This window comes from Coenobita brevimanus, chromosome 26 (genome assembly GCF_032717465.1).
Source record: "Coenobita brevimanus isolate Jiangsu-jjx chromosome 26, ASM3271746v2, whole genome shotgun sequence".
NCBI lineage: Eukaryota > Metazoa > Arthropoda > Malacostraca > Decapoda > Coenobitidae > Coenobita > Coenobita brevimanus.
Window position 1 is genome coordinate 11,985,295 of NC_136979.1, and position 15,212 is coordinate 12,000,506.

The 15,212-nt window shown below is 41.5% G+C and overlaps 1 protein-coding gene and 1 pseudogene across 1 annotated transcript in view; both read left to right on the forward strand.

Annotated features, from left to right (window-relative positions):
* Nucleotides 1–15,212, forward strand: part of LOC145394070 (glutamine amidotransferase-like class 1 domain-containing protein 1) — a 326,615-nt gene that overhangs the window by 269,692 nt on the left and 41,711 nt on the right. The gene's annotated exons all lie outside the window — the stretch shown is intronic.
* On the forward strand, nt 1,176–1,295 carry LOC145394267 (5S ribosomal RNA; annotated as a pseudogene).

Here is a 15,212-nt window from a genome sequence, read left to right on the forward strand (position 1 = left end):
AGGAGACAAGTGGGTAAAAGAAACTGAGGAAGTAAGGAGGATAGGGCCTCATAAGAAAGGGGAAACAAGACCAATGAGAGTCAAGTTTACATCAGAAAGTGTAATAAATGAGATACAGTACTTAAAGTGACCTGGAAATTAAGCAGAGGCGGGGATGGAAAATATTATAATAAGAATAGATCTGAATGAAGAAGAAAGAGAAGTTTTAAAATCATTAAAGGAAGAAGTAAAGGGAAAAAATGATAAGAGGACAGAGGAAGAATGTAATACTTTTTTTTGGAGAGTATTGGATATGAAAGTAAGGAAGTGATATTTAAGGAAATAGAATTGAAGGAAACTAAGGGGGATGGCTGTGAAAGATCAGAAGTTGAGGAAGTGGTAAGGATAGAGAGTAGGAGAGAAGAGGGTATTAAAAACTTCAAAAATAATTTGAAGGTGATATATACTAATGTTGATGGTTTCATATCGACAAGGACCGAAATTAACAATTTCTTGAGAGAACATGAACCTGATGTCATGTGCTTTGTAGAGACCAAATTAAGAGAAGATATTGATGTTCATTTGGGAGATGGTAAATACAAACTGTGGAGAAAAGACAGAAATGAAAAAAAGGGAGGAGTGATGATAGCAGTGAAGAACAACATAAATGTAGATACTGTGGAAATGGGAGAAGGCAGGGCTGAAGTGATATATATGAAATTAGAAACTGGAGAGAATGTTAAGAGAGATATGGCGGTAGTGTATGTTCCCCCAAAGACGAGAGCATGGAAGGATGACAAATACCATGAGATGTTGTCAGATATGGCTAGCTATTTGCAAAAAATAATTGAGAAAGGCAATAATATACTTTTAGTGGGTGACTTTAACTGTTAAGAGGTGAACTGGGAGGAATGATACTGGGAGGCGGGAGGCTAGGATTCATGGGGCACTATGTTATTAAATATAATAATGAATAATGTGATGACGCAATGGGTCAAAGAAGAGACACGGTTTCGAGGTGAGGACACATCAGCAAGGTTAGATTTACTGTTCACCAAAGAACCCGATGTAATAGAATCATTGAAATATCTCTGTCCTTTAGGAAAAAGTGATCATGTGGTCATTGAGTTCCAGATGTTAATAGGGAACGTCGAGCCAAGAGACAAGCTTCATAGACAGGGAAGATACAACTTTGGGAAAGCAAATTTTACCACGTTGAGTACATCGCTTCCCGTCCAATCAGCGAAGTTAAGCAACGTTGGGTCTGGTTAGTATTTGGATGGGTGACCGCCTGGGAACACCAGATGCTGTTGGCATCCCTACGTGTCAAGTGGGGTTGGTGGAGGATTAGTGTCCCTCCCTGTAAAACAATTAACTCTAAGCCCTTGGCCACCCCGTTTGGGATACATGGCGTCTGGCAATGAATGAATGAATGAATGAGAAACTTTTTTGAAAATGCGGATTGGAAAAAATTAAGAGAAACAAGAGAGATACAGAGGAAGTGGGATATCTTTCTAGACCTCTATAATTTGGGAGTGGAAAAATTTGTACCAAGAGTAAGAGGGAAAGAAAACAGGAAAAAGGAGTGGTTTAATAGAAGGTGTATGATAGCAAAAAAAGAGAGAGATAAGGCGTGGAACAATTGGAGAAAGAGAGGTAACAACAGAACAAAGGAAGAATATAAAAGAACAAGAAATGAATACACAAGAATACGTAGAGAATCTATCTATCTATCTATCTATTGCCAGACGCCTCAATCCCGTGTGGGGTGGCCACAAACAAATCGCCTCCAAGTCGCCCTGTCCCCCGCCATTTCACTCCCCTGCTCCCAACTCACACCCCCCTCTATCATATACCTCTCCACCCCATCTCTCCATCTCATCCTCGGCCTCCCCCTCCCTCTTTCCCCCTCCACCTCACTCACATACACTCTCTTCGTCAGTCTTTCACCCTCCATCCTCTCCACATGGCCAAACCACCTCAGTGTGTTCCTCATAATGCTTCCTATCACATCCACATCAACACCACAATGCTCCTTTATATCCTCATTCGTCAGCCTGTCTCTCCATGTGACTCCACAGGCTCCTTTTAAATAACTCATTTCCACGGCTCTCACTCTTGACTTGTGTCCTTCCAACAACGTCCAAGCTTCACTTCCGTACGTTAGAGTTGGTATCACAATACTGTCATGTAGTAACTTTTTCACTTCCATGCTCACTTCCCTGTTTCTTATCACTGCTTTCAAAGAACCAGCAACCTTTCTTCCCTGCTGTACCCTTTCAAGCACTTCACCCTCCAAACCTCCATCCTTACTCATCACACTACCCAAGTACTTAAACGTACTCACATTTTCCAATTCCTCACCATCCAACCTCGCTGTACATTCACTGACTTCACCTCTCTCAAAGACCATCACTTTACTCTTCCCTACATTCATCTTTAGATTCTGTTTCTTACACACTCTCTCAAACTCATCCACCAAGCCTTGCAGCTCCCCTTCATCTTCACTCAACAACACAGTATCATCTGCAAACAACAGTACAGAGAGTTTCCAAACACTATCCTCTCTCACCAGGGCCACTCCTACATCCACTACCCTACCTTGTACAGTAGAAGTCCTATTTTTCGGCATCTATGGGACCAGGCTAGTGCCGAAAAATCAAAATTGCCGAATTATCAAAAACCCTACCCACTCAATACTTTATATGTTTCGGTGAACACTATCATCACTACTCATATCATTACAGATGTGTTTGGAGAGAGTACTGTATACTGTTTGATACTGTATAATACTGTAATGAATACAGTACTGTACATGAATATGAAAAATAAAGAAATTAGTGAACATACTGTATATAAATGTAATGGTACAGTAGGCCTACAAGTTCACATGCACTTACCTAAACTTATAGTAGGTTCCTTAATTACATATGTACAATAGAAGGGGTTGATTGGACTCTGCTACTGCTGGAAGAAGTCCCCAGCAGTAGAGGGTCCTCATGGAGAATTTCAAGACTGATGAAAAAAATCGGAAAATCTGCTGAATGATCAGAGATTTTCGTAAATGGGACTATTTCTCAAAACTGCCGAAATGTCAGATTTGCCGGGGAATTGGATGCCGAAGAATTGGACTTTTACTGTACCTCTTTTATTACCCCATCCATGTACAGATTGAACAGCCATGGAGACATGACACATCCCTGTTTCAACCCAACTTTCAAAGAGAAAAATTCACTTAATTCACCATCCACACGCACTGCAGCCTTCGCACCATCGTACATACTCTTCACAGCATTCAACAACTTCCCATCTACTCCATATATTCTTAACACTTTCCACAATCCTAGTCTATCCACCCTGTCATATGCTTTCTCCAAATCCATGAAAGACGCATACAACTTCTTTCCCTTCTCTAGAAACTTTTCCACTAAAGATCTGAGAATGAATATCTGATCTACACAACCTCTTCCCTTCCTAAAGCCTCCCTGTTCTTCTCCAACTAATTTCTCTGTTCTTTCTCTAACTCTGTCAATAAGTATCCTACCATACACTTTTCCTATTATACTAAGAAGACAAATGCCCCTATGATTACCACACACTTCTTTTTCCCCTTTTCCTTTGTACAAGGGAATAATTATACCTGACTTCCAATCCTCCGGGACTCTACCTTCCTCCCAGGCCAATCTGCACATCTTCCACATCCATTCTACTACTATCTCTCCCCCATGCTTCAGCATATCACCACACACTCCATCAATTCCTGGGGCTTTCCCTGATTTAACTTTCTTCATTGCTTCCACAACTTCTATCCTACTGATTTCTTCCTGTCTTCTCACCTCCCTCCTTCTCCCAGCCATTCCCCAGCCACTTATACTCGCATTACTTCCATCCTCCACGTTCAACAATTCCTTAAAGTGTTCTCTCCATCTGCTCACTTTTTCTCCCTTCTCCACTAGTAATCTACCATTTTTATCTTTCACTCCCCTGCTAACTTCACTTCCACTCTGTCTTACTCTTTTCACCTCTTTCCAGAACATTTTCTTACAGTCCCTCCACTTTACACTCAAATTCCTTCCAAATTCCTCATCCACTCTCTTCTTACTCTCTCTTACTAATCTTTTCACCTCTCTCTTTCTTTCTACATATAACTCTCTCTTCCGCCTCTCAACTTCTTCCACACCCCTATTTCTCATCCATTCATTGTATGCTTTCTTCTTTTGTGCCACAGCCCGTTTCACCACTTCAGTCCACCACGCTGTTCCTTGCACCCCCCTCCGTCTTCTCTTCCTTCCACACACCACATCACATGCTGCACATATTTCTTCTGTAAATATACTACACACACCTTCCACGTCCCCCATCTGCTCCAACTCATATTTGCCCAATCGTTCCTCCACTTCTCTCTTATACTCTGCCTTTTTCTCAGTCTCTTGTAACCTTTCCACTCTCCTTGCAACTACTCCTTCCTCTCATCTTTCCCTTCTTCTATTCCTCCATCTTACTTGAACTTTAATTTTGGCCACCACCAAGTAGTGGTCAGAAAGTCCACTCCCCCAGCCTCTATAAACTCTTGCATCCAATATACATCTTCGCATCCTCTCATCCACACACACATAATCAATCATTGCCTTCCTTTCACTCAGTTCACCACCCACCCTTCTCATCACTCGCCATGTATACCTGTGGATCATTTTATGCCTGAAGAGGGTATTGGCTATCACCAACCCCCTCCCAGCACAAATGTCCACTAACGCACTCCCATTCTCATCTATCTCAGCAGGCACACCCCACTCACCAACTATTCCATCCACCTTCACATTCCCAACTTTACCATTCATATCACCAATCAAAAACACTCTCTCATTCCTTCCAAACTTTTCCATGCACACTTCTACATTTGTCCAGAACTCTTCTCTCGCTCTTCTAGCACGATCTTGCGTGCGCATACACACACACAATCGCCCACATTTGTATTCCAACTTTCAACTTTACCCACACAATCCTTGATCCAACTGATCCATACTGTCTTATGCTCCTCTTCCATCTTTTACTCATAACTATACATACTCCTTCCTTTGCCCTCTCATTCTCACCTACTCCTGCACATATACCCCATCCATACTCCCATTCTCTCACACTTTCTCCTCTCCATTTTGTTTCAGTTATTCCACATACATCCACGTAGAGAAGAAGAAAGGAATTTTGAAAAAGGTATAATAGACAAATGCAAGGATGAACCCAAACTGTTTTATAGATTTGTTAATGGCAAACTGAAGCAAAAGGGAGGAATCACCAAACTGAAAGTAGAAGGAGAGGTCTTTAAGGATGCGGCAATGCAAGCAGAAATAATGAACAAACGTTTCCAGTCAGTTTTCACTAAAGAAAAGGAGCTTGTGGAAGGGGAAGGAGTGATTAGAAATGTTCCGGAGATAAAAGATATAAAAGTGGAGGTACAGGAAGTATATAAATTACTGGAAACTCAAGATGTAAGGAAAGCCCCAGGACCTGATGGAATTTCTAATTGGGTACTGAAGGAATGCAGAGAACAACTGGCGGATAAAATTCACAGTTTAATCGTATGCTCACTGGAAGAGGGGAAAGTGCCACAAGAATGGAAGAGGGCAAATGTGGTACCAATTTACAAGGGAGGAAACAGGGAAGAACCCCTGAATTATAGACCAGTGTCTCTAACCAGCATGGTCGCAAAATTGTGTGAGAGAATTCTGAAAGACAGATGGATAAAATATCTGGAAGAGATGAATATTTTGGCTGAATGTCAGTTTAAATTCAGAAGTGGAAGGTCATGTGTTTCTAACTTGTTGAGCTTTTACTCAAGAGCAATTGACGTGGTACAGGAGAGAGATGGTTGGGTGGATTGTGTGTACTTAGACTTAGAGAAGGCCTTTGACAAGGTACCTCATAAGAGACTAATGTGGAAACTAGAATATATAGGAGGACTGAAGGGGAAACTTCTGGAATGGATGAGAGACTTTTTGAGAGACAGACAAATGAGGACAGTAATAAAGGAAAAGATGTCTGGATGGAGGGAAGTAACAAGTGGAGTCCCTCAAGGCTCGGTGTTGGCGCCAGTAATGTTCCTGATTTACGTAAATGATATGGTAGATGGAGTGAACAGTTATGCAAGTCTGTTTGCTAATGATGTAAAGATCTTGAGGAAGGTAGAGGTTGAGGAGGATTGTAAAATACTGCAGGAGGATTTGGATAGGATACACAATTGGAGCCGGACGTGGGAAATGAAATTTAATGTAAAGAAATGTAAAATATTGGAAATGGGTAAAAGTACCAGGAGGCCATCACTGAATTATTTGTTGGGTAATGAATTAATCACAAAAAGGAGAGAAGAGAAAGATTTGGGAGCGCTGGTCCAAGATAGTTTGTCACCAGAAAAGCACATTAACAAGATAGTTGGAGAGACTTATAAACCCTTGACTAACATAAGTGTAGCATTTCATTATATGGATGAGGAGATGATGAAAAAATTGATAGTGGCCATGATCCACCCCAGGTTAGAATATGCAGCGGTAGTGTGGTCCCCACACAAAAAGAAAGATATAAACAAGATTGAGAGAATACAAAGAACAGCAACCAAGATGGTCCCCAGTCTGACAGACCTGTCATACAGAGAGGGGCTGGAAAAACTGGATTTGCCTTCCTTAGAGGAAAGGAGAAAGAGGGGAGACATGATTGCAGTATTCAGGACCATGGTGGGAGTAGATAAAATTGACAAAGAAGATCTGTTTATATGGGATAAGAGAGCAACAAGAGGACACGGAATGAAATTGAAAAAGGCAAGCTGCTTGAAGGATATCAAGAAATATAGCTTTCCTTACAAAAGTATAGACTTATGGAGTAGCCTGGACAAAGAGATCGTCCAGTCTAAAAACTTAAACGAGTTTAAAGCTAAATTCGACTTATTGAGAAACAGCGACGGAAACCCACGAGCATAGTACATTCCGTGTACAGTGTATATCACAATTAGGTATAGTAGGTAAATACTTAAATATTTGGAACGACTTAGACAAAGAGGTGGTGCATGAGAAAAACATTGGAACGACTTAGACAAAGAGGTGGTGCATGAGAAAAACATTCATGTGTGTAAAGGTAGACTTGATAAATGTGGATATGGAGACAGGACAACACGAGCATTGCTCAGTTCCTGTATACTACAAATAGGTAAATACAAATAGGTAAATACACACACACACACACTTACGTAATATACAGTATATTATTTATATACAGTATATATATATATCTGTATCTATCTATCTATCTATATATATATATATACACAGGTATACCCCAGTTTAACCAGTGCAATAGGTTAGGTAAAAACCCATCATTAGGCAAGGTATCGTTTATTGGGGCATATTTAACATGTAAAGTATTGGGATGCGTTTTTCAGCCTTTGGTTTCACCCACAACCAAGTCCAAAATCCACCCAAATGAGCCCAAAAACAAGTTTAAAGCCAATCTAAATGGCCTGACAGCTGTAAAAGAAGCTAACCTAAGCCTAACACTTGTAAATAACTCACTTAAACCAACAAATAAAATCTGAAAATCGTCAAATATAAGTCCGGAAAAAATCAGTCTTAGTAAACTGTACCCCAAAATGACAATGTTCACCCCACCTATGGGTAAAACACATTAATCCAAGTCTAAAAACAGTTTATAATCAACCTGAACACAATTTTAGTAAAAAAAAATTAATTAAAAAAAAAAAAAAAAAAAAATCATTAAACTGGGGTTTGGCCATTGTTAGGCGGGGTATGGTGGTATTTCTGTCCCCGTCATTTAGCTGGAGTATCGCATCTGGGGGTATCGTATATCGAGGTATACCTGTATACAGGTAAGCCCTTAATTCACGCGAGGGGTAGGTTCCCTGACCCTTCGCGTATGTGGTAAATTCGTGTATATGTTCTGCCCTTGTGTGCACATAATTACGCATGTCTATTAGTATATTACATCTGAATAATACTGTTTATGCACTACATACACCTTATAAACTAGCATAAAATATTAAAAACAACAAAAATGTAAGAAATTTAAAACTGAAACCTGACAAGCACAGGCGTAGGTGGAGACACTTCAGCAGTCTGGTGCACTAGCCCTCACTGCCTCCCGTATGCTACATTCTGCCTTCTTTATTGTATGAACAGTTGACTCATTCACCCCAAACATGCGGTTACAAGACAATTCACAGGCATAGGTGGAGACACTTTAGCAGTCTGGTGCACTAGCCCTCACTGTCTCCCGTATGCTACGTTCTGCCTTCTTTATTGTATGAACAGTTGACTCACCCCAAACATACGGTTCTGAGACAATTCACCATCAAGTCAATTCACCGTCAAAACATGGACAATTGCCCGTCATTCTATTAATATACTTATTATTGACTAATTAATACTTTAATAGCTAATTTTCAGGGGGATTTTATAACTCATATAAGTAAAAAAACTACTGTACTTGCTAAATAAACTGGTATGTAAATAAATGACGGGGAATTGGCCTGACGGAGAATTGTCGCCAACATTCCTCCCTGAAGTTTGTCCAACACTTTAACTTTGTCAGTGACGCCACTTTACCAGCCCACTTTGGTGTGTTACCACATGCATCACTAGCACTACACTTAGGCCCCATGTTGGCAGACAAGGCAAGCAATCACTGGAAGGCAGAAAAATAAGCCACAAATACCGATTCTTGAGTCACGCATGATTCGACCGTCGGATTCAAACTGACTGTGTGGTGCGTGGTAGACCGACCTTCCACACACACATACACACACACACATACATATATGTATGCACATGGGCAGCAGGTAGGCATTTTTTATATTTTATTTATTTCTCTTGTATATTGAAATTACTTATTTGAATACTATAATTTTATGTTTTAATTATTGTACGAAAAATTCGTGGATAACCGAAGTCGCGTGAAAAAAGTTCGCGTGAATTAAGGGTTTATCTGTATATATATACAGTAAAACCTCTACAATTTGGCATCCTGCAAGTCGGAAACCTCTACAACTCGACAAGGCTCCAAAATATTCGTTTAAAAAATCAAAATTAAAAAATTCCCAAAAATGCACATGTGAGAGGAAGAGAGTTGGCAAAAATCCCCCCAACGCGGTAAGATGCCGAGTTGTACAGTAATGTTTAAGTGTTTAGTGCTTAGTTCTCCAGTATAGTACAAGTGATAAATACATTACAGTAATGGCCTTTATAGTATTAATTGTGCTTTACATAGTGTACAGTGACAAGTACAGTACAGTAAAGGTGTGCCTAAAACTGATCTTGAGCCCCCCTAACACCTCCAAAAACTACCAAAAGTCCTCCTCCATACCTGGAATACACCCTAGAAGTGCATGGAATCATGGTAAGGCAGCTTTTACTGTTTATTGTAAAAACTTTTAATTTTTGTCAATTTTTGGCCATTTTTCCTTTTTTTTTGTGTGTGTATGCTGGGGGGGGAACTTAAAGTTCATCCCTACAACTCGGCAAATAGGCTAACTCGGCAAGGCTTGCACATGTATTATGCCGAGTTGTAGAGGTTTTACTGTATATATATATATATATATATATATATATATACAGGTAACTCGCACGGAACACGATCTCACGGAACGCACTCGCAATTATACACGGTAAGGGCTGGGATACATATAAGACAACGTAAGATTAAAAAACCATTATGAAAACTACAAATTAACGCAGGAGAGGCCTTTGAAAGATCAAATCCTCGAACGTCACTGCAGCGCGCGGTTTGTTTTGATTACGTGACGATCTAGGCGGGAAATTATTCAGTGAGTGAGACATTCCCGAGTACAGTAGCACAGTATTTTTAAGTTAAATATTTACAGTACTGTACTGTTCTGGTAAGTTTATGTGCAACTTAAAGTACTATTAAATAACGTTAAAGCAAGAAATAAAGTCTTATAACCAGTTTACCTGATAGGCGTCAGAATATTGCCTTTTTTATTTGTTCGTTTTTTCCACAGTGCTGTTCAGTATTTGTAAGTTAAATATTTATTGTTCTCATATGTACTGTACTTGTAAGCACTTAAATAAAGTTAAATCATTAAATAAAGCCTTGTAACCAGATAACCCGAATTATATGATTACCCATGATCGGCGTCGGAATATTGCCTTTTTTGTTTGTTCGTTAAACTCTTACTGTACTGCTTTTCTACAGTACTGTATTTGTAAGTTAAATATTTACTGTTCTGGTATGTACTTGTAAGCAATTAAAGCATTAAATAAAGCCTTGTAACCAGTTAACCTGATTTATATGATTACCCATGATCGGCGTCGGAATATTGCCTTTTTTGTTTGTTCGTTAAAGACTTATAATAAGAGAAAAATACATTTTTGTCTTGGTATCTTTAGCTATTTGCTCAGGTTTGCTGTAATGGTTTGCAACTTGTAGAAAACTGTGAAAACTTTCAGGAAGTGAACGAAAATCTGGGACATGACCTTGACTTCACCGTCTCATGTATCATCTGTCAGTTCACCACCGGCTATCGTGATGAGTGGATATACGATTTTTTCGCTCGTGGCCATGCCTAACCACACATAGTTACACCCATTATCTCGACCCAGACAGAAAATACAACCTTTTTCCTCCCTTGCAAAACACAAACAACCACCCTGTTTACGAGACAGCAATATATATTGCGAAAATAACAAGGTAAAATGATAAAGATGAACGTAAAATGATAGAGAAAGATGAACATGTTATGACGGAAGAAATACGTTTTCCCTGTCTGTAAACGTATTTATTTCTGCTTTGTATCTGTATTCGTAATAATTAGACTTATTGTTAGTTCTGAAACTGCATTACGATTCTATTTTTAGCCATTCTCGTGGTGTGGGAGCTGGAAGTTGTGACACAACTTCCTTATTGTTAATCGGACTGACCCTCCACTTTATTCTCCCGTGGCAGAGTCTAGCCTTGAAGGACGTGCAGTTTTCTCATTTAGGACTGAAAATTCAACTCTTTCGCTCCCTTTTCCAAGCATGGGCACAACGATAACGTAAAAAATAACTCGAAACTACCATAAACATATATCAAAAAGGTGAAAATGTATTCATAACATTTTTTTTTTTTTTTTCCAGCCATTCCTAATAGATTATGTACTGAAATCATTCGATATCACAGTACTGCATTTCTAAGTTAAATATGTACTGTTCTGGTATGTACTGTACTTGTAAGTTAAAGCACTGGTACCAGTTAACCTAATTTATATGATTACCTATGATCGGCGTCGGAATGTTTCCTTGTGTTTACGTACAGTATTTGTGTGTTGAAGTTTTGCTCAGGAGTACTGTATTTGTGAGTTATAACATTAAATAAACCTTCTAACCACTTAAAGTGCTTTCTAGTGACAGATAACAGCAAAACAACACATTTGGGGGGTCTAGGGAGCAAAATACGGAGTAGTTTAAATATACGCGATTTCGCACCTAACACGGCACGGTAGGAACGACACCCACGTGTTCCGTGCGAGTTACCTGTATATATATATATATATATATACATACAGTACCCTTGCGTCCAGCACGCGTTTGTCCAGCATGATTCACGTCCAGAACGGAGACAAAAAATTAGTACAATTTAATACAAATTTAATTACTGTAACATGGGTGCATTAGCATAACACGCACGGAGCTCCGAGAAGTGGGTGAAATCCACAGAGTTCGCCTCTAGCATGATCACCCCTGGTCCAACACGGTCATACTGGACGTTCCTGTGATGCTGACAGCCAATCAAAACTTCTGATCAAGTTGCCTCCCCCACCCGCTGACGTGATCGTGATGTCGCCCAATCAAAATGCTTCTGCTCTCACGTGATGTTTTGTTTAAATTTCTCCCGCCACAGTGCCACTCAGTCGCATAATTCGCATTGGAAGGTGCTTTCTTCTCGTTGCATTTTCTGCCCTTGCTACTGCATTTTATCCTGCTCACGATGCCTAGGAAGCCTTCTGAGAACCCCAAGAAGCGGCGGCACCTCCCTCAGGCCACCAAGCTAGAAATCATCGAGAGGAAGAAGAAAAGGGAGAGGAAAGTGGACATCGCCAAGGCCCACGACGTGAATGAAGCCAGCGTGAGGACCATAATAAAAAACCAAGACAAGATCCTGGCAGCAGTGAAGGCTTACGGAGTGCTAGGACAGGCAGAAGCAGGACCTTCCATGGATGTGGATGAGGATAGTGATTCTGAGTGTGATTTCGCAGGATTTATGAGGGAGGTTGAGGAGGAGCAGCAGCCATTACCCGCTAGTGATGCCAGCAGCCATTCTCCGGGGACGCAGTTTGACTACCTACAGCCTTGGATACCACCTTCCATTCCCAGCAAGCCCACCAACACTATCCTAAAAGGTTAGTTATCATTCATAGTACAGCACCATTTATTATAATTACAGTAGTACCAATATATGTAAAGGTATATGGTAGGTATTTAGGGTGACTTTTCCTAGGGTTGCTGACATAATTCATTTTTCCCCATAAGCTCTGTTGTTTGTCCAACACATTTTTGGTCCAACACGGGACCTGTGCATGACAATATTACCGTGTTGGACGCGAGGGTACTGTATATATATATATATATATATATATATATATATATATATATATATATATGTATATTCACACACTCAGTGGGCTTGCCTACTACGTGAGCTCAGAGTGCGCGAATCGCATTGTGCACGTGACCAAAAAATCATAACCAAAAACCTTGAATGCGTGAGTTTACCTCACAGAATGCGAGCTAGAGGCAAGGAGTGGCTCAAAAACACCATTTTCCATTAGTACACAACCACCACCCCACAACACAACGCGTCCATCATCACGTGTCGTGATGTTGGTGCGCAGAAATTCCAGGGGCATCCTACTGCGAAGCTTGGGGCAGGAGGTGGTAGGCGTGCCATTACAGACAAGGTTCATGCATAGTGCAGATCCGCTTTCTGCAGCTAGCCTGTCGTGTACAACATGTTGCTTTTTTTTACTCCATCCTGGGCTGTGCTGTACCTTCACCGCACCATGCCACCAGCCCCAAGAGTTAAGAAACACCTCATGCATGCAGCCAAGTTGGAGATGATCAAACTCAAGGAGGTGAGACAAGGAAACACAGTTATCGGGAAAGCCCTGGGACTGGCTGAATCAACTGTGAGGGCAGTTTGGAAGAATACTTGTGAAGACGTATGGTGCATGTTAGCTTGACGGCCAATCTCGGGTGGGAAATCGTGCGCCGATACTAATGGAACGGTATATTGCCACCTACATAATGAGGAAGGAGAAGGAAGGTGTACCACTGAATGGCAGATTTATTCAGAACCAAGCCCAGTTCTTTTACAAGGCAGCATCTTGCAAATTGAATGTGGACAAACCTTTCAAGGCATTGGTAGGATGGCTGCACCATTTTTTGAAACACAAAGAACTCCGTCACATCAAACTGTCTGGTGAACGTGCCTCTGCCGATGAGCTGGCCGTGAGAGAGTATCCTGCAATATTTAGAGTGCTTCTTGAAGAAGGACAGTACACTAAGGACCAGATCAGCAACATCGACGAAACATTGTTATACTACAAGGCCATGCCCAAATCAACTTACATCGCTAAAAAACAGAAACAAGCCCCTGGTGGATAAGCTCCAGAAGTGTAAGATGACGGTAATGTTCACTGTAAACCTGTCTGGGAGCCACAAGATGAGGCCAGTTGTTGTACACACAGCTTCACACCCAAGGTGCTACAAAAACCTCATGAACATGGACGCAAGTGACGTGTAGTGGTACAAGTCTGCAAATGGTTGGATGACCGGGAACATTTTGTCAGACTTGTTAACGAGGCGCTGCGTCCCCAATGCCAGGGCCAAGTGTCAGGAACTTGGCATTCCATTTAGGATGCTCCTTGTGCAGAACATTGCACCAAGTCACCCTCCATACCTAGAAGATCTGCACAAAGGATAATCGTATTGTGTTTCTGCCGCCCCGGACGACGTCACTAATGCAGCCACTGGATCAAGAACTGATTGCCACTGTGAAGCACTTCTACCACAAGCAAGTGTATGACTACCTATGCAGGAAGACTGACACACAAAAGGAGCTTCATGCGCTACAAGATCACGATGAAGACCTCGATGAGGCACCTGCTCCAGTACCATCTCCGCCACCAGCTGTATCCCGACCTGCCACAGGTGACATGACTGTTGAGGCATTCTGGCGTCGTTTCACCGTGAAGGACGCAGTTGACTTTCTCCTACAAGCACGGCACCAGATTACACCTGCAAGTGAACCATGCATGACAACTGCTTGTGCCTCACTTATGCATGACCCACGAGACGGCCGTTCAACCCTTGGCTGAGGCTGAGGCAGCAACACTGACAGCAGCACAAACTGTACCAGGTTTCGAGGATGTTACGTTGGCGGACATACAGGAGGTGCATGCTGCTACTGAGGAACAGCCTCCTGAGGAAGTCCTGCAACGGATAGACGAGGCTGACGCAGAGCCTGATGCCAGGCAGAGACAAGTTGAGCAGCCTAGTGTGATGGAGGGGAGGACAGAGCTGTGTTTGTCAAGAATAAGCAGGATCCTTGCTGCCATGGATAAGCTCAAGAAAGAGATGAAGAAACAGGAAGTCAGCAACCTAAGAATGGAGGTGGTTCTCGTTGGTATCAACAAAGTCTTCTGTTTCTACACAGACAGGCAGAGGCAAGAAATAAACAGAAGACAGATGCTCATAACAAGTTACACACAGCGGGCTCAAGTTAGTGAAAGCAAGGAAGCAGCTACGTCGTCTGATCCTGTTCCTGTTCAGTATGAAGAGGATGCAATATCAGGTGTGTCAGCATTGGACTTCGAGGGGCTCATGACTGAAGTGAGTGAGTTAGAGGCTCCCGGGGAAGGTGCTCAGAAGGAGTCTGTGGAGGGAAGTGTTGGTGCGGAGGGGGGTGCGGCACTGTAAGTGTTGCCGTGCCTTGGAACCCCTGTTATTTAAGTCCATCAGGCTTGTTGTCTACTGTTTTTAAGGTGACTGTCCATATTTTTGTTATTGTAGCTATATCTGTAGTGCAATGTCTGAAAAATTTGACCTTTATTATGTCTCTAAGGGCCAAAAAATGTCCAGGTATGAGGGGGTACCACCCATGTTATTTTTCCCATAAGATTATGCATTCTCAGTGCGAGATTTCACAGTTCACGAGGACCAGGACCGTCCAATCTC